Raw genomic sequence first — 21,465 nt, forward strand, 5'->3', positions numbered from 1 at the left:
AATACACACCATGGAATGCTATGCAGCCTTAAAAAAGAATGAGCAATATGGAAGAATCTGGAGGCCATTATCCTAAGGGAACTAACACAGAAATAGAAAACCAAATATGACATGTTCTCACTTGTAAGTGGGAGATGTATTAATTCTCACATTGCTATAAAGAAATACCCAAAACTGGATAATTTAGAAAGAAAAGAGGTTCAATTGACTCACCATTCTACAGTGTGTTCAGGAAGCATGGCAGGGGAGGCCTCAGGAAACTTGCAATCATAGGAGAAGGCAAAGGGAAAGCAGGCATGTCTTTATGGCTGGAGCAGGAGGAAGAAAGGGGTGGGGAGGTACCACACACTTCTAAACAACCAGATCTCCTGAGAAAGCTATTCCAAGATAATACCAAAGTCAGAAATCAGCCACCATAATCCAATCACCCCCAACAAGGACCAACCTCCAATATTGAGGATTACAATTTGACATGAGATTTTTGGGTGGGGACACAAATACAAACCATATCAGAGCTAAACATTGAGTACATAAGGACACAAAGAAGGAAACAATAGACACCGGGGTCTCCTTGAGGGTGGAGGCTGGGAGAAGGGTGAGGATCATCAAACCACCTATCCGGTGATGAAATAATCTGTACACCAAACCCCCTTCACACACAATTTAGCTATGTAACAAGCCTACCCATGTATCCCTGAACTTAAAATAAAAGTTCAAAAAATTTATTTTAAGGTATACAATTTTCAACGTCATATCAGATGTAATTGAGAATATACCCAAAAAATTACTTTCAAATTTTACCTTCAAAAAATTTTACTTTCAAAAAATTACTTTCAAATTTTACTTTATCAATAGATTAAAAGCCTAGAAATTATATTTTTTATATTTGTTGTATTATTTATAGTAGATATGGATAAACACAGTATCCATCTGCTTATCCATTTCCATGTAGTAGATATGTCCATATCTACTACAAATAATTCTCTGCTTCTTTTTCTCTGACCTTGATTTCCATGTCTACAACACACTTTCCAATTATGCTACAATGGAAATATTCTTAAGGATGAAGTTACATGTGGTGCAAAAACTTCACAAGGCGTTTTTATTAGGTGCTGAGACTCCTATTCACTTTCAAAGCAGATATAACTTCCGTCTTCAGATCAAGGAGGAAAGGTAATCACCCTAATAATAAATGTTTAGAGATTTTATTGGAATAAAGAGAGAAGGAGGGAAAAATAGTTAACTAGCATGGAAATCATTCAATATGGGAATAACCCAATGCTTAAAGTGAAGATAAGCCTTGGAACAAAGAGGACAACACAACAGGTAGAAAGCTTGGATGGGAGGAAAGGGGAGAATCTGACATCAGAAATAAAGGAGGAAATAACTCTTTTATTTATTTATTTATTTATTTATTTATATATTTATTTATTTATTTATTTTGAGATGGAGTCTCTCTCTGTCACCATGCTGGAGTGCAGTGGCGCGGTCTCTGCTCACTGCAACCTCCACCTCCTGGGTTCAAGCAATTCTCCTGCCTCAGCCTCCTGTGTAGCTGGGACTACAGGCACGTGCTACCACACCCGGCTAATTTTTGTATTTTTAGTATAGATGGAGTTTCACCATGTTGACCAGGATGGTCTCGATCTGCTGACCTCATAATCCGCCTGCCTCGGCCTCCCAAAAGACTAGGATTACAGGCACGAGCCACTGCCCCAGCCCAAGAACTCTTAATATTAGATGATCTAAAGCAAAATCAAACTTCAGTGATGGTAATATTAAACAACTATCAATATAAAATGAGATCTAAAATTCAAAGTTATTTTTCTTTCTTCCAAAGTCTTCCCAAAATGTTTTATACCTTAAAATATCTCTTTAGACATGATTATACATGTTTCCTTTTACCGCATATTCTTAGATACATTTGAAAACACCAGACTATTATTAAAATACTGCCATCATTGGTCGAGTGCTATGGCTGAGGCCTGTAATCCCAGCACTTTGAGAGGCTGAGGCAGGAGGCTCGCTTGAGCCCAGGAGTTGGAGACCCACCTGCTCAACATAGCAAAACCCCATGTTACAAAAACAAAAAAATTACCCGGGGATGGTAGTGTGTATGTGTGCACCTATAGTCCCAGCTGCTTAAGAGGGTGAGATGGGAGGATCTCCTGAGCCAGGGAAGTCTAGGTTGATGTGAACCTTGTACCAACTGCACTCCAGCCTGGCTGATAAAGAAGACTATGGCCAAAAAAATTAAAAAATAAAAAATAGATAAAATAAAATAAATAAAATAATTACCATCATTGTTAGGAGGGAGTAGGTGAAGAGATGTGACTAGTAATTTCAACTGTATCATGTATATGAAATAAACATTACTCAATACACATTGTGGGGTAAAAATGTCATTTTCATACATGATGGATTATCCAGATATATATTATGCCCCTATTGTGTATTATGCAAAGGCAGAAGATAACAATTCATATATAGATGAAATATATAATGATTTACTTTAATTAGTGTACCCTAAGTCGGCAGCATATGGCATATTTTAAATGTTTTCTAGAACTCATTTAACTTGGTTTAATTTACCAGAGAGTAAATTACTTGATACATTACATAGAAAGCAATGAGACAATCAGAAAGCCATCCTTTAAAATATTTAAAATTAAGGGTGTCATATAACTACAGATTTGGGGATTACAACAAAATTTAAGCTATTTAATATGTCAGCCATGATTTACAAAAAGAAAATACTAAGAGAGCATAATTATTTAATGTAAGGCAATGTACTCATCCAGAACTTATTCTTTGTTATGATAAAGATTAACTTTCTTGATTTGTCAAATTCCACCTCCTATAAAAATTAACTTTTTACATGAAGTGGAAAAATACTCAGAGAATTCAGGAACATACTGATTTCAGGGAAAACAGGCTACTTCCATTTCTGATCTACAATGAATGAGACAATTAAAAGAAGTGAGAAGATGGTAATTGGAACAATAAAAATAGTAATTTTATTGCACCTCAACAGCCTTATTTTATGTAGTGGATCTTCCCTATGAAATAAGGTCATAATCATCTGATCTACCAATAAAATAATGATTTGCAATTGAAATACCTACTTGGCCATAAAGTCAGCTGCCTTAAATATGAATATATGGCAGTATGGTTATGTCAATTAAAGTCCCCAAGGAAGTATTTCAAGTGTCTCATTAAAATATACAACCAAGGATTTCTGTATGGTTATGGTGACAGGGAATCACAACTCGTTTTGTATTACCTAAAATAATGTCGTTTCTGAACTGAGCTAATTGCAGTGGTGAAAGTTATACAAAAAAAAAGCCAATATAGTGAAAAAGAAGCTACCTCAAGCAGATATTCACTCTATATCAGTATCTGATAGTGAGATTGGGGAAATCACACACTGATAAGCTCATGTGTCTGGTATTTTTTTTTTCTATGTTTAGCAATCATCTACCATGTAAGTAGTTTTGTGTACCTAAGTTTGCTTGGTTTTGACGACAAAATCTTGAATTTAAAAAAGCAGGCCAGGTGCAGTGACTCATGCTTATAACCTCAGCGGTTTGGGAGGCCAAAGAGGGCAGATCACTTGAAGTCAGGAGTTTGAGACCAGTCTGGCCAACATGGCAAAACCCCATCTCTACTAAAAATACAAAAATTAGCCAGGCATGGTGGCGCACAACTGTAATCCCAGCTACTTGGGAGGCTGAGGCAGGAGAATCGTTTTAACATGGAGACATAGGTTTCAGTGAGCCGAGATCATGCCACTGCACTCCAGCCTGGGTGACAAAGTGAGGCTCTGTCTCAAAAAATAAATAAATAAATAAAAATCAAAAATAAAAAAGCAACCTAAAATTCGTACAACACAGATAAAAAGTATGTGCATTTGTAAGAACATTAACTTTACTGTGATGGCTTTAATATTTTTTCCAGATTCTACATTCACATGTAAAAAATGGTTTTGAGGAGAAAACGTTCTCTGCAGCAAGCTTCCATAGAAGAGGTGCTTTTAATAAACAGTAGAAAACCTCACAGGATGAAAGAGGTTTTTTTAACCATGTAAAGGTAGCTGAGAATAGGATAAAAATATGACAATTACTAGGAACAGTTTATTTTAGATAGAAACCATCTCTTATTATGGGCTAAAAACACCTCTTTTAACATAAATTGTTATTTTGTCTTCCCTAGGTGGCTATAACATTGGATTCTCAACATAAAGTGGAATAATGTATTTTCTATACTTATGCTGGAAGTATGTGAACAAATTTATGAATGGCAAATTGGATTTTATGTATGACTATATTTAGTCAGTTCAAAAACTAAACTATATGCTAGGTTTACTAAGCTTTCATCATTTCACATACTAGTGACAACTTTCTAAAGACAAGGTGGACTGTCATTACAAGGCATCAACCTCACTGGCAAAAAGTTCTTTACGAGATAATTAATGAAAACTTACATTGCTTCCCAAATATTGTAAAATTTGTTATGATTCTGGTATGTGTTAGTTGTTTAGAAATTAAACGTTTTCTATGTCTCCACAGATTTACACATTCTGTAATAACGTGGACAATACTCGATAGAATACCAGACATAAAAAATCTTGATCATTGGTTATTTAAAAATATCTACTACAGTTTCATTGACAGTTATTTCCCTAGCCAGTAGAAATTAATAACTTCTCTGAGTAACAAATCTATTACTTATGTTTTGCTCTTGTTATCATAATTTTTTACTCATATCTAATAAATACAATTAGAAACTTTATCGTATTGGGATTGTGAGCACAAATAGTGTTGAATTTTAAGTTTTCCTCCCCTCCCCAGGAAACATTAATGTTTTTAGTGAAGTTTGCTCCTCATATGAGTTTTTCATGGTGGTTTTAGTCACGAGGAAATTAATAAAAAGATCACCACAAAATAGAACTTTGCGATGGGAAAGCTATAGAGACAAACAAAGAAAGTCAGGTGGGAGATAATTAAGGGGATTCTAGGTTTTCTATATGAGAAAAGCTCTTAAAAATCAGATAAATTCTGAATTAATCCTACTTTAAATCTTTGCTTTAAATGATAAATATTATAAATAAATATACTGGCATCAGATTAACAGTTACAAAGAACAAAATTAGGATAATGTATTAGGTTATATATATATATGTGTGTGTGTATATATATACACACACAAATCTGTTTGTGTATCCATATAAATTTGTGTGCTTAAATATTTTTCTCAAGTGATCTATGCCACTGGAATTTTTCTATATTTGCCTAAACAGCTCTATTAAGTGAAGAAGGGAATATGCCACTATGTAAATGTGTTTTTAAAGAAGACAGATGTTTGTCTTTCATATACTTTATAAATGTTAGTGTGGGAGAGAACTATATAGCACAGATTGATGATTCACTTTTACACTGAAAGAGAAAAGAAGAGCTGATATAAAAATCAAGTAGTGCCACTGTTTGTAAAGTAAACTCACATCATTGATTTTTGTAGTTTTTAGTCTCTTTCACAAATCATATTTCCCCTAACCCATAAAATCTTACAATGAGAAAATTATGGAATATGCACACTAATACTTCTCTAAAAACTTATTGTGAGAATCATTATATAGAAGTTTGTGCTTCTTGAACAAAACCATCTTTAAATTTTTATGTGAGCTAAAAAGTATCCTATTTACAATAAGCCAAATTATTTTGTTACCACGAAACTGAGGATACACCTCCATTTTATTTTACTTGATTCAAGTTTCTAATAACTTCCTTGCATGACAAATATATTTTGTATGTTTTGCTCCTGTCATCATTAATTTGTTTTACTACCATCTAATAAATACAAATAGGAACTTTATTGTATTGAGAGGAAACATAGTGTTGAATTTATCTTTTTCAAATTGAAATATAGGGTACTGTAAAATATGATAAGTAGTTTTGAATTTAGGACATTGATACAAGAGCTACTAAACAGAGGAACTCACTGCAATTAATTTTCCCATTTTTCCCCATTTCCATTTGGCCTAACTTCAAAGTCATGTAGGAGTATATATCTATAAGGAAAAAATATTTATGTCTATGTTTTTTTGGGGGAGAGAGGGATCAAAACATTTCTCCAGAGAACACATAACATTTTGAAAAAGACAATAGAATCCTCCAGCACATACTCCCAAATGATCAAATAATAATGCAAGACATGTATTAAAATATTCATACCATCAGTAGTGCATACTGTTAGAAAAACAGTGATTAGCAGAAGCAGTGATTATTCTGGGTAGTCTGAAAGAAAGAGATCACTACTTGTTTCAGCTTTTAAGCCGATGTTTTCTAAGACAACAAACATGTCATTTCTTATTCTTTTCTTCTTTTTGACCAGGGTAGAGAGTGTTTATATCCGAAAAGTAGGCTTGGCTGAATATAATGACCTGAATCATAATCAGGACTTTGGGAATTGAACCATCATTTCAATACAGCTGAACAGAAGTCTTGAACGTGTGACAAGCTTTTTGATGAAAATTACTGCTGAGCTGAATTGGTTCTCTGTCATATATACTTGTTTCTTTAGGTCTTAGATATTTATTCTATGAATCATCTTAAAATCTAAGCTTTTCGATGTCCTCAAGAGGTTAGCAAGGTAGATAATTTTAAATATGTTTTCTTGATTAAGTGTCTCAAATAATCAGAGAAAAACTATTCTCTGTGTAAAAAATTAAATAGTTTAATTACTAAAATAAATGAATATTCAGAGTTTATATTTATTTTCGCAGCTTTGCCGCTTTTTTCCTATAGCATAATAAAATTGTGGGTTTGACATTTTTTCTTTTTACCTTGACAAAATGTTTTTAAAACACCATAAAACTCCATAATGTGTCAACAATTATCTAGTTGTAAGTATGAAAAGAAGAGTTGGTATTAGTAATGTATGGAAAATATTTTTTATTTTTAAATTTTAAAACATCAACTCTATTACTCACTGTTTTTATCGTTACATGTATATATGTGTTATATATATGTGTGTCTGTGTATATATATGTATATAGGCTGTAATGGCCCACCAAGGAATGTAAAATATGAATATAGTAGGTCAGTATTTCATTTAAAGTAGGTGAATTGATTATATTCAAATATTTTGAAATTACATTTGAATTGATTCAAATATAATTTTAATACATTATAGCATGGTTACAAACATGTAAACATATAGATAAGTCAATGATACAAATTGGTTTGATAATAGTCATGTTACACAGTCTTACCACCTCAAATAAAAGTAAACAGGAAGATTATTTTGTTCTAGCAAGTACCCTTATCATTTATATTCCTTACCGAACATTTTCCAAGGCCATCTTTAGCAACTGAACCCAGTGCGGGCCGGTAGAGCCCTCTGTTGAAGAGCACCAGGACCTGGCCAGGGAACTGCATGAGATTCAATCCCATTTCTGCCATTTGGGATGCTTTCCAATTCTCTTTTGTGTAGAGTTGGTTGAATTCCTTGAGGAATCCTGGGAATTATCTCTATGGGTTACTTCTAGGTCCCTATCAGAAGAAGGGAGCCTGATGAATGAATCTCTTCCTCTTGTTGATGAAGCTTTTTTCACATAAATTAGGGAGATTGGCCTAACGAATGTTGCTGACACGTTGAATTGAGGTGAATTTCATACTAATCAGACACAAGATGAGGAAACTTCATAGGCATCGATTGAAAATAAAATAAAGAAAAATGAAATGAAATAATATATTTTAAACATTTTTTAGCTTATATGGTTTCTGATGAGATCTGTTATTCTTTGCCCCTCTGTGTAAAATATTATTTTCTCTGCCTGCTTTTAAGATTTTCCTTCATCTCTGTCTTTAAGCTATCTGATTATGATGTTCCTTGAAACAAATTATAATTAAGCAAGTAGAAAATGTATAATACGAAGAATAAAGTACTTAATGCTGTTGCAGAATCTTTGAGTAAACTCATGGAGGAGGTGATATTTGACCCAAGTCTTCAAAATATTAATTCAATAGAGAAGTGAGAACACATTCCAAGCAAAGAATGTTATATTCATTTTTTTTTTTTTTGGTGGGGGGAGATATAAAATAATATGATGTGGGAAGATTTGATGTGGGAATGGGGGCAATCATAGGGATTAAGAGAATTATTTGCATATATTAAGTTGGAAATTCTTACAAAACAGCTAAGAAGACTTAAAATAAGCAGTTTTGTGTTTAAGTTAGCAGCTATGAGAATTTAGAACTCATATACACACACATATATGTAAGTTGCAGGTGATACGTAAAGTCATAGGGAAAATTTTACTCTAAGAACTGGTACAGAACACAGAAAATGCAAGGCTGATTTAAGTGTTCACTAACAGTTCATAATAACAAAATGCCATTGATTCTCACGTGGACTATAATTATAATCTCCTTCCTCGTTTATCTATTTTCAAGTTCACCCTGGGTGCTGCTTCTAGATGTGTAAATACATATGAATACACACACACACACACACACACACACACACACACACGATCTATTGTGTTTTTCAAAATATTTTGCTAACTCCCCTCCATCTATGGAATCAACTTGAAGTTTGTAGCCTAGTAATCCAAAGGCCTCTGCCTTTGGCAGAAGTAATTCAGTGCTTCTTCACTGTGGGTATTTTCAAAGCATTAATTTTCCTCATTTAATAATCCAATTCCTCTTTTATGCAAGGAAAGAGGACATAAAATAGGATCTTTTCTTTCAGGAATTTCACAGTCTCTCCAAATCACAAAGTTTTTCTTCCATGGATCAGGTATTCAAGAGCCTAATCTGATATCCACATGATAACGTTCTTAGCTGATGTGAGAATTTTATCCATGTTTATGTGTTTCTGGTAATTAATGTTTATTTTCTATGTTAAGACATTGCCTTCCATTTAATAAGTAAATGGATGTCTCAGCATTTACTTTTCATATCAAGTACATAGCTTCAGAAATATGAGAGCAAATTAAATGTATTCTTGAAAGGAATACAAAGATTTTAATGGTGTAAATCGAGCTATACAAATTATACAAAAGAAACTTTGGAAGCTTAACTGCATGAAGTATATCTTCATCAAGACTTTAATGACCTCTGGCTTTCTGTTTCGTTTGGCCCACAAAAATCACCTGTAGGAGATGGGAGACAAGTAGGAGGGTGAAGTCTGGATATTTACTTCCTAGTTGTCTCTTTACAAGAAGGTTGACTATGTCCTTCAATGGATTTCTACTCTACAAAGATCACCAACGCTACAGAAATTTCTCCTTTGCTCTCTCTTGGATTCTAATTACTACTTCCACTTTTACCATTTTGGGGCTAGAGGTTGCTACTGCCACAGCTGCTAGTAACTCCAGGTTCTGCATGAGCAATTGCGGTTCCCTTCTACAAAGCTTTGAAATTTTTTTTATAAATTGCATTTGCTTCAATTTATCATATGAGTGAGCTATACAATTTTGGGTTTGATACCAGACTTCTAATGTCACACTTTATGTTCTTCACAATGTAATGAAAATATAAAGTTATCATATTTATTGGTTTACTTTTTGCTGGGTCTCTGCCCACAAAAACAGGGACTTTTTCTGCCTTTTGTTAAAGAAAAATCATACATTGTGGAGTTAAGCAGGTAAAGAAGACATTACTCAAGACTGTTGCAATAAGGGAAAGAGACTGATAAACGCTCCTGGAGAAAAAAGGCAGGAAATGTTTTAAACATTGGATGGAGCTAGTGAAGAAGTATAGGAGGACAATAGAGAGGATGTTGATCAATGTGATTAGGCCATCTGTTAGCAAATTGGCACTTTCGAAGTTAGGCTCACCCGCCCACATAAATGGGAGATAGAGGCCCAATCTTAATGATCCCTCAGTTGTAAAATTGGCAAGAGACTTTTAAAAATATTTATATTTCAAAGGGCCATAGAAAGACTGTATATTTACAAGTTTTCTAAAGTAAATAGAACAAGAACCCATATTCAGGAAAAAATCTGTCTAAGGTGAGGAGAACATTAAGGCAGGCCATTTTGATCATTTATTCTTTGTTCTTTTACTAGTACCTAAGGGTATTTCCTGGTATATAGCAAGCATTGAAGGTATATTTAGAGAAGGAATAAATAATATTTTAAAATAAACAACAATGACAATGTGCAAGTAGGCTAATTAACACATGGACATACAAGATGAATTGACTTCCAATTTAAAGCTTATGTCTAGAAACTTCCATGTTCAAGGAAGCTAAATATTAAGCAACTGCCCAGTGACTTGAACTTCATAAAATTACACAGCTGGCGACCAGGCACAGTGGCTCATGCCTATAATCACAACACTTTTAGAGGCAGAGGCTAGAGGATTGCCTGAGGCCAGGAGTTTGAGAATAGCCTGGGCAACACAGTAAGGTCCCGTCTCTACAAATAATAATAATAATAATTTGCCAGGGGCAGAGTGTGTGCTTGTAGTTCTAGCTGCTCAGAAGGCTGAGGAAGGAGGATTGCTTGAATCCGAAAATGTGAGGCAGTGAGCTATGATTGCACCACTGCACTCCAGCCTGGACTGACAGAGTGAGACTTTGTTTCAAAAAAAAGAACAAATACACAGCTAGGAGATTTTTGAATGATGTGGAAAAAAAATCCATATGGTTATTTCTTTTAATAATATCAAGGAGTTAAATCTTTGTCAATACATCAACTTTTAGTAGCTACTTTTAAGGTAGGTAAGATGTTTGCATTTTATAGGCAGGTAACGATTGGGTGACAGCTTGGTGATCTTTTTTTTCTACTGAAGTACATTACAACTCAAACTGACTGGATACCAACCAGTCACCTGTCAGTTGTGTTCAATTCATCAAACAAATTTTGTTCAGAAACACCACTTTGCTTCATTAAAGAGAAGGGTTGTTGGAAGCAGTGTGTGAACTGATGGGACCATTGAAAACACAAATAGGATCTATTAAAACATCTAAGTCTTCCATAATTTGGGAATTCTTTTGTGTGTACTACCAAAATAATTATCTGAGAAGTGGTGATTTTTTTTTTCCTGATCTCCGAGTGACTCCTTAAGTTGGCATTAAGTCAGAGCATGAAGGAATTTTTATGAATTTTTTGCCCTCATTTCAATGAATACATAAACAAAGATGAATAATATCATATGTTCTGACTCTTAGAGATCATAAGATACTAACAGGTGGCCAAGACTCCAAATATAAATATAAGTGGGAATAATAAATTATGTGATAAATTTTTAGCAGCTTGTTTTCCTGTGAAATGATGCAATACAGTTTCAAACAACAAGAACCTTGTAAGTCGAATTCTGTTTATTCTGGGTCAATTTACTTATTTGAAATGAAAATTTAAAATGTAAGTCTGATATGAGATCTTATCTTATTATTTTCCCTCTAATGTGCCTTTGCTGAAATAACAACCATACATCTGCCATCATTTTATTTTTGTGTTTTGAAAATAAGTTTAATATTTTCAAAAAATATTTCCTATCAATTTTAAGTATGCTATATATGATCTTCCCATTTTCTGATACATTTTTGACCATTTCAAAGAAAGGATGAAAGGTAGTAGAGGATAAAGGTTAAATCTCAAGCAGAAAATATACGGAGGTTCTGAGATTTTTTAAACCAGTGGCTGAAGATATTCTATATTGCTTGCAAGGGTAGTAGACAATGATGAGCATGTGATCCCACTCAATTGATTAGATTTGCCTGACATGGTTTGGATATTTTGTTGCCTCCAAACCTCATGTTGAAATGTGTTCTGCAGTGCTGGAGTTGGGCCTAGTGGGAGGTGTTTAGTCATAGGGTCAAATTCTTCATGAACGTCTTAGTGCTGTACTCAGGGTACGAGTGAGTTCTCGCTCTGTGAGTTCACTTGTGATCTGCTTCTTTAAGAAAGTCTTGCACCTCCTCCCTCACTCTCTTGCTGCCTCTCTTGGAATGTGACACACTGGCTCCCCTGCACCTTGCACCATGATTGTAAGCTGTCTTAGGCCCTCAGCAGAAGCACATGCTGGCACTATGCTTCATGCACAACCTACAGAATTATGAGTCAAGTAAACATTTTTTTCTTTATAAATTACCCAGTCTAAGGCATTCCCTTATAGCCACGCAAATGGACTAACACGGAAGATTGGTACCTAGGAGTGGGATGATGCTATAAAGATACCTGAAAGTAGTGGGGACTAAGATGGCCTAATAGAAAGAGTTCCTGTCTGCAGCTCCTAGTGAGATCAATGCAGAAGGCAGGTGATTTCTGCATTTCCAACTGAGGTATACAGTTCATTTAATTGGAACTGGTTAGACAGTGGGTGCAACCCATGGAGAGCAAGCAGAAGGAGGGTAGGGTATGGCTTCATCTGGGAAGTGCAAGGACTGCCAGGAGGACCTGCCTCTCCCAGCCAAGGGAAGTGGTGAGGGACTGTGCTACCCACCCTGGGTACTACACTTTTCCATGGACTTTTGCAATCTGTGAATCAGGTGATTCCCTCGTGAGCCTACACCACCAGCGCCCTGAGTTTCAAGCACAAAACTGGGCGGCTGTTTGGGCAGGCACTGAACTACCTGCAGGAGCTTTTTTCATACCCCAGCAGTGCCTGGAACCCCAGCAAGAGAGGAGAACTATCCACTCCCTTGCAAAAAGGACTGAAGCCAGGGAAACAGTGGTCTCGCCCAGCGGGTCCCACTCCTACAGAGCACAGCAAGCTAAGAACCACGGGCTTAAATTCTCACTGCCAGCACAGCAGTCTGGAGTTGACCTGGGACAATCGGCCTTGGTGGGGGAGGGGCATCCACCATTAATGAGGCTTTAGTAGAGGATTTTCCCCTCACGGTGCTAAGGAGACTGGGAGGTTTGGACTGGGCAGAAATCACTACAGCACGGCAAAGTGGTTGTAGCCAGACTGCTTCTCTAGATTACTCCTCACTGGGCAGGGCATCTCTGAAGGAAATGCAGCAGCCCCAGTCAGGGGCTTAAAAATAAAAGTCTCATCTCCCTTGGACAGAGCACCTGTGGGAAGGGGCGGCTGCCTGAACAGCTTCAGGGGATTTAATCTTTCCTGCCTGCTGGCTCTGAAGAGAGCAGCTGATTCTGACAATGGGGATTTTCCCAGCACAGCGAACCAGCTCTGCTAAGGAACAAACTGCCTCCTCAAGTAGGACTCGGAATCCCATGCCTCCTGACTGGAAGAGACATCCCAAAGGGGTCAACAGACACCTCATACATGAGAGCTCCATCTGGCATCAGGCAGGTGCCCCTCTGGGATGAAGCTTCCACAGGAAGGAGCAGGCCGCAATGTTTGCTGTTCTGTAGCCTCCACTGGTGATACCAGGGTGAACAGGGTCTGGAGTGAACCTCCAGCAAACTGCAGACCTGCAGAAGAGAAGCCTGACTGTTAGAAGAAGAACTAACAAATAGAAAGCAACAACAGCAACAAAAGAACCCCTCACAAAAAACCCATCCAAAAGTCATCAGTCTAAAGATCAAAGGTAGATAAATCCACAAAGAAGGGGAAAAACAAGCACAAAAATGCTGAAAATTCCAAAAGCCAGAATGCCTTTTCTCCTCCAAATGTTGGCAACACCTCTCCAGCAAGGGGGCAAAACTGGACTGAGAATCAGATTGACAACTTGACACAAGTAGGCTTCAGAAGGTAACTAATAAAATTCCTCTGAGCTAAAGTACCATGTTCTAACCCAATGCAAGCAAGCCAAGAACCTTGATAAAAGGTTACAGGAACTGCTAACTAGATAGAATAACCAGTGTAGAGAGGAACATAAATTATCTGATGGAGTTGAGAAACACAGCATGAGAAATTCATGAAGCATACACAAATATCAATAGCTGAATTGATTAAGTGGTAGAAAAGATAACAGAGATTGGACACCACCTTGCTGACATAAGGGATGCAGACAAGATTAGAGAAAAAAGAATAAAAAGGAACTAACAGCACCTTCAAGAAATATGGGACTATGTGAAAAGACCAAACCTACGATAGACTGGCGTACCATAAAGTGATCGGGAGAATGAATCCAAGTTGGAAAACACACTTCAAGATATTATCCAGGAAAACTTCACCAACCCAGCAAGACAGACCAACATTCAAATTCAGGAAATACAGAGAACACCACTAAGACACTCCACAAGGAGATCAACACCGAGACATATAAACATCAGATTCTGCAATGTTGAAATGGAGAAAAAAATGTTAAGGGCAGCCAGAGAGAAAGGTCAGGTCACCTACAAAGGGAAGCCTATCAGAATAACAGCAGTTCTTTCTGCAGAAACTGTACTAGCCAGAAAAGATTGGGGGCCAATATTCAACATTATTAAGGAAAATATTTTTCAATCCAGAATTTCATATCCAGCCAAAGTAAGAGTAATAAGCAAAGGAGAAATAAAATCCTTTCTAGGCAAGCAAAGCCTGAGGGATTTCGTTACCACCAGGCCTTCTTTACAAGAGGTCCCAAAGGAAGCACTAAATATGGAAAGGAAAAACCTGTGCCAGCCATTGCAAAAACACACCAAAATATAAAGACCAATGAAGAAATTGCATAAACTACTGTGCAAAATAACCAGCTAGCATAATAATGACAGGATCAAATTCACACAGGACAATATTAACCTTAAATATAAATGGGCTAAATGCCCAATTAAAAGACATATACTGGCAAATTGAGTAAACAGTCAAGACCCATCTGTGTGCTGTATTCAGGAGACCCATCTCATGTGCAAAAACATACATAGGCTCAAAATAAAAGGATGGAGGAATATTTACCAATCAAATGGAAAGCAAGAAAAAAGCAAGGGTTGTAATCTTAGTCTCTGAAAAAACAGACTTTAAACCAACAAAGATCGAAAAAGACAAAGAAAGACATTACGTAATGCTAAAGAGATCAATGCAATAAGAAGAGCTAACTATCCTAAATACATATGCACCCAATACAGGAACACCAGATTTATAAAACAAGTTCTTAGAGACCTATAAAGAGATTTGGACTCCCATACAATAATAGCAGGAGACTTTAACATTCCACTCTCAATATTAGACAGATCAATGAGACAGAAAATTAACAAGGATATTCAGGACTTGAACTCAGCTCTGGATCAAGTGGATCTAAGAGACATCTATAGGACTCTTCACCCCAAATCAACAGAATATACATTCTTCTCAGCGCCAGATGGCACTTATTCTAAAATCTACCACATAATTGAAAGTAAAGCACTCCTCAGTAAATGCAAAAGAATGAAATCGACACTCTAACTTCACAATTAAAAGAACTAGAGAAGAAAAGTAAACAAATTCAAAAGATAGCAAAATACAAGAAATAAATTAAGATCAGAGCAGAACTGAAAGAGATAGAGACACCGAAAAATCCTTCAAAACTGCAGTGAATCCAGGACCTAGTTTTTTGAAAACATTAAGAAAATAGACCACTAGCTAGACTAACAAAGAAGAAAAGAAAGAAGAATCAAATAGACACAATAAAAATGATAAAGGAGATATCACCACTGACCCCACAGAAATACAAACTACCATCAGAGAATACATTAACACCTCTATGCAAATAAACTAGACAATCTAGAAGAAATGTATAAATTCATGGACACATACACCCTCCCAAGACTAAACCAGGAAGAATTTGAATCCCTGAATAGACCAATAACAAGTTCTGAAATTGAGGTAGTAATTAATAGCCTACCAACCTGTAAAAGCCCAGGATCAGACAGATTCACAGCTGAATTCTACCACGGGTACAAAGAGCAGCTGGTAGCATTCCTTCTGAAACTATTACAAACAGCCAAAAGGGACTCCTTCCTAACTCATTTTATGAGGTCAACATCATCCTGATACCAAAACTTGGCAGACACACACACACACACACACACACACACAAATTCAGGCCAATGAAATTTTGATGAACTTCGATGTGAAAATCCTCAATAAAATACTGGCAAACTGAATCCAGGAACACATCAAAAAGCTTATCCACAACAATCAAGTCAGCATCATCCCTGGGATGCAAGACTGTCTCAACATAGGAAAATCAATAAATGTAATCCATCGCATAAAAACAACCAATGACAAGAACCAAATGATTATCTCAATAGATGCAGAAAAGGTCCTTGATAAAATTCAACATCCCTTCACTTTAAAAACTCTCAATAAAGTAGATATTAATGGAACATATCTGAAAATAATAAGAGCTATTTATGACAACCCAGAACCAATATCATGCTGAATGGGCAAAATCTGGAAGGATTCCCTTTGAAAACCAGCACAAGACAATGATGGCCTCTCTCACCACTCCTATTCAATATAGTATTAGAAGTTCTGGCCAGGGCAGTCAGGCAAGAGAGAGAAATAAAGTGTATTCAAATAGGAAGAGAGGATGTCAAATCATCCTTGTTTGCAAATGACATGATTCTATATTTAGAAAACTCCATCATCTCAGCCCAAAAACTCCTTATGCTGATAGGCAACTTCAGCAAACTTTCAGGATACAAAACCATTGTGCAAAAATCACAACTGTTACTGTACATCAACAATAGACGAGGAGAGAACCTAATCACGAATGAACTCCCATTCACAAGTGCTACAAAGAGAATGAAACACCTGGGAATACAACTTACAAGCAATGTGAAGGACCTCTTCAAGGAGAACTACAAACAACTGCTCATGGAAATAAGAGAGGACACAAACAAATGGAAAAAAAATTTCCATGCTTGTGGATAGGAAGAATTAATATCATGAAAATGGCCATACTGCCCAAAGTAATTTATAGATTCAATGTTATTCCCATCAAGTTACCACTGACGTTCTTCTCAGAATTAGAAAAAAGCTACTTGAAATTTCATATGGAACAAAAACAAAAAAAAGTTAAATAGTTAGGAAAATCCTAAGCAAAAAGAACAAAACTGGAGAAATTACTCTACCTGACTTTAAGCAATACTACAAGTCTACAATAACCAAAACAGCATGGTACTGGTACCAAAACAGATATATAGACGAATGGAACAGAACTGAGTCCTCAGAAATAACACCACACATTGATAGCCATCTAGCCATCTGATCTTCAACGAACTTGATGAAAACAAGCAATGGGGAAGGGATTCCCTATTTAATAAATAGTACTGGGAAAACTGAGTAGCCCTATGTAGAAAACTGAAACTGGGCCCTGTCCTTACACCTTATATAAAAAATAACTCAAGATGGATTAAAGACTGAAATGTAAAACCCCAACCCATAAAAACCCTAGAAGAAATCCTATGCAATACCATTTAGGACATAGGCATGGCAAAGATTTCATAACAAAAACACCAAAAGCAATTGCAACAAAAGCCAAAATTGACAAATGGGATCTAATTAAACTGAAGAGCTTCTGCACAGCAAAGGGAACAAGTATCAGAGTAAACAGGCAACCTACAGAATGACAGAAAATTTTTACAATATATTCATCTGACAAATGTCTAGTATCCAGAATCCACAGGAACTCAAATTTACAAGAAAAAACAAAACAAAACAAAAACAGACAACCCCATCAAAAAGTGGGCAAAGGATATGAACAGATACTTCTCAAAAGAAAGCATTCATATGACCAACAAACATTTGAAAAAAAAGCTCATCATTACTGATCATTATAGAAATGCAAATCAAAACTGCAATGAGATATCATCTCATGCCAATCAGAATGGCGATTATTAAAATGTCAGAAAACAATAGATGCTGGTGAGGCTGTGGAGAAGTAGGAATGCCTTTATACTGTTGGTGGGAGTGTAACTTAGTTCAACCATTGTGGAAGACAGTGTGGCTCTTCCTCAAGGATCCAGAATAAGAAATACCATTAGACCCAGCAATCCCAACACTGGGTACATACCCAAAGATTATAAATCATTCTACTATAAAGACACATGCATATGTACATTTATTGCAGCACTATTTACATTAGCAATGACTTGGAACCCACCCAAATGCCCATAATTGATAGACTGGATAAAGAAAATGTGGCACATATATATTATGGAATACTTTGCAGCCTTAAAAAAGAATGAGATCATGCCTTTGCAAAGACATGAATGAAGCTGGAAACCATCATCCTCAGCAAACACAGGAACCAAAAACCAAACCCCACATGTTCTCACTCATAAGTAGGAGTTGAACAATGAGAACACGTGGACCCAAGGAGAGGAACAGCACACACCAGAGCCTGTCCTGGGTTAGGGGACAAGGAGCAGGATGGAGTTAGGACAAATAGCAAATGCATGCCATGCTTAAAACCTAGATGACTGGTTGGTAGTTACAGCAAACCACCATCGCACATACATCCCTATGTAACAAACCTGCACATTTTGCACATGTATCCTGGAATTTAAATTAAAATTTAAAAATAAATAAATAAATATGACAAGTTAATTTAAAAAAAAAAAAAGATACCTGAAAATTTGGAAGCAACTTTGGACCTGGATAACAAACAGAAGTTGGAAGAGTTTGGAGGGCTCAGAAGAAGACAGGAAGAGAAGAAAAGTTTGGAATTTCTTTTGAGACTTGTTAAGTGGTTGTGACCAAAATGCTGATAGTGATGTGGACAGTGAAGGCCAGGTTGATGAGGTCTCAGAGAGAAACAAATAATTTATTGGAATTGCAGCAAAGGTCATTCTTGTTATGACTTAACAACAAATTTGGCTTCTTTTTGTTAATGTCCTAGGGATCTGTGGAAGTCTAAACTTAAGACTGACGACTTACAGTACCAGGTGGAAGAAATTTCTAAGCAGAAATACATTCAAGAAGTTGCATGGCAGTTTCTAACAGACTGTGATCAAACATAGCAGCAAAGGAATGACTTAAAGTTGGACTTTATCATTAAAAGGGAAACAGAGTGTAAAAATTTAGAAATTTCACAATGTGGCCATGTGGTAAAGAGGGATAAAACATTTTCAGGAGAGAGATACAAGTGGGTTGCAGAGAAGCCACTTGCCAGAGAGTTTTGTGTGACTAAAAGGGAGCCAAGATAACGGGGAAAAGGTTGTAGATGACATTTCAGAAATCTCCAAGGCAGTCCTTCTTATCACAGGCCCAGAGGCCTAGGAGTAAACAATGGGTTCAAGGGCCAGATACAGGGTCCCAGTGCCCTGCACAGCGTTGGCACACTGCTTCCTGTATCCCTGCTGCTCCAGCTTCAACCATGGTTCAAAGTCCTGCGTGCAGCTCAGACTGCTACTCCAGAAAGCACACACTATTAGACTTGACAATTTCCATGTGATGTTTACTCTGCAGGCACACAGAATACATAAATGGAGGAGGTTTGGCAGCTTCTACCTAGATTGCAGAGGATGTATGGGAAAGCCTCAGTGCCCAAGTAAAGCTTGCTGCTGTGGTGAAGTACTCAGAGAGATACTCTAATAGGGTAGTGCTGAGGGGAAATGTGAGACTAGTCCCTACAGGGCACTGCCTAGTGGAGCTGTTGGAAGGAGGCCAATGCCCTCCAGACTCCAGAACAGTATAGTCACCAGCAGTTTGCACTCTCAGTGGGCGGGGGGGGAACTCTAGGCACTTAACTCCAACCCATAAGAGCAACCATGTGGGCTGCTCCCTGCAAAGCCACAAGGGCAGAACTACCCAAGCGCTTGAGAGCCTACCCGTTTCACCAGTGTGCCCTGGATGTGGGACATGGGGTCAAGGATTATTTTAGAGCTTTAAGGTTCAATGTCTGCCCTTATGGGTTTCAGGCTTGCCTGGAGACTGTTGACCTTTCTTTTGGTGGATTCCTCCCTTTAGGAATGGGTATGTTCACCCAATGCCTATTCCATCATTGTATCTTGGAAGTAAATCACCTGGTTTTGATTTTACAGGTTCATAATTGGAAGGAGCTTGCCTTGAGTCTCTGATGAGATTTTGGACATTTGACTTTTGAGTGATGCTGGAATGAGTTAAGACTTTTGGCGACAATTGAGAAGGAGTGATTGTATTTTGCAATATGAGGATAATATGAAATTTTAGAGGTGCCAAGGGTAGAGTGATATAGTTTGTATGTTTTGTTCACTTCAAATCTCATGTTGAAAGGTGATCCCCAATGTTGGAGGTGGGGCCTAGGAGGATATATTTGGGTCATGGGGTGGATCTCTCATGAATTGTTTTTTGCTGTCCTTGCAGTAATGAGTGAGTTTTCACTCTGTGAGTTCATTCAAGATTTGGATGTTTAAAAGAGGCTTGCAACTCCTCCCTTGCTCTCTTGTTCTCTTTCTTGTCATATGACACACTGGCTCCCCCTCACCTTCTGCCATGAGTGAAAGCTTCCGTAGGCCCTCCACAGCAGCAGATGCCAGCACTCTGCTTAATGTACAGCCTGCAGAACCATGAGCCAAATAAATCTCTTTTCTTTATTAATTACCTAGTCTCAAGTATGTATTTAAATCAATGAAAACAGACTAACACAGCGCCCTACTCTGCAAAAACCTAGATTAGGTGATGAGACAATAGTATAAAAGGTAGTTTGGTGAGTCTCAAGAAATTGGGGTAGAGACAAAACAATATAAAACACTTATAAGCTAGCAATTATTTTTAAGAGGATATAAAAATAAAAATATCTTTAAGATGATCACATTTGAACAAGAATTAAAAAAATGTTTAGGGAGGAAATTGATGTGATGCAATTTACAGTATAAATGATGTGTAATCAGTTAAAGGTAGCAAACTCTGGAGTGGAAAGTCTTCGCACATTTAAAAATACACTGTACAATGTCAGCAGGAACTGTGGGGATGATATGTTAAGCTAAAGGATTTATGAAGCAAAGTCATGTTTTGCAAAATGAGTATAATACATGGATGGACAGAAGGTTATTCCGAGTAGATAGAAGTTACTTAAAACCAGTTTTGGAGGGTAGAAGTAGAACAGTTGCTTTGAAGGGTGATTAAACTTTAGGTTTGTCCAGGCACAGTGGCTCATGTCTGTAATCCCCGTACTTCGGTAGGCCAAGGTCGGAGAATCATTTGCACCCAAGAATTCAAGACCAGCATGGGCAACATGATGAGACCCCCATCTTTGAAAATAAAAATAAAAGCTTAGCCAGGCATGGCGGCCCACACCTGTAGGCCCAGTTTCTTGGGACGCTGAGATGGGAAGATCACTTAAGCCTGCAATGTCAAGGCTTCAGTGAGCTGTGATCATACCACTGCACTCCAGCCTGGGCAACAGAGTAAGATCTTGTCTCAAAGATGAAAAACAAAATGTTCGAAGGCTGTTACATATGTGATGCCTCTAGGCATCTGGGACGGGTGTTTAGTAAGAAGTTGAAACTGTGGAAATAATTCTAAAAAAAATTAATCTTAAAAATCTAGGTAATTAATGAAAGGACCATAATAATACAGAGAATGAATATCACAGATAAGATTACTCAGAAAGAGAATATAGAATGAGATAACAAAAAAAATTAAAGGTACATATGAAAGA

The sequence above is a fragment of the Macaca mulatta genome, chromosome 9, assembly GCF_049350105.2.
Source record: "Macaca mulatta isolate MMU2019108-1 chromosome 9, T2T-MMU8v2.0, whole genome shotgun sequence".
NCBI lineage: Eukaryota > Metazoa > Chordata > Mammalia > Primates > Cercopithecidae > Macaca > Macaca mulatta.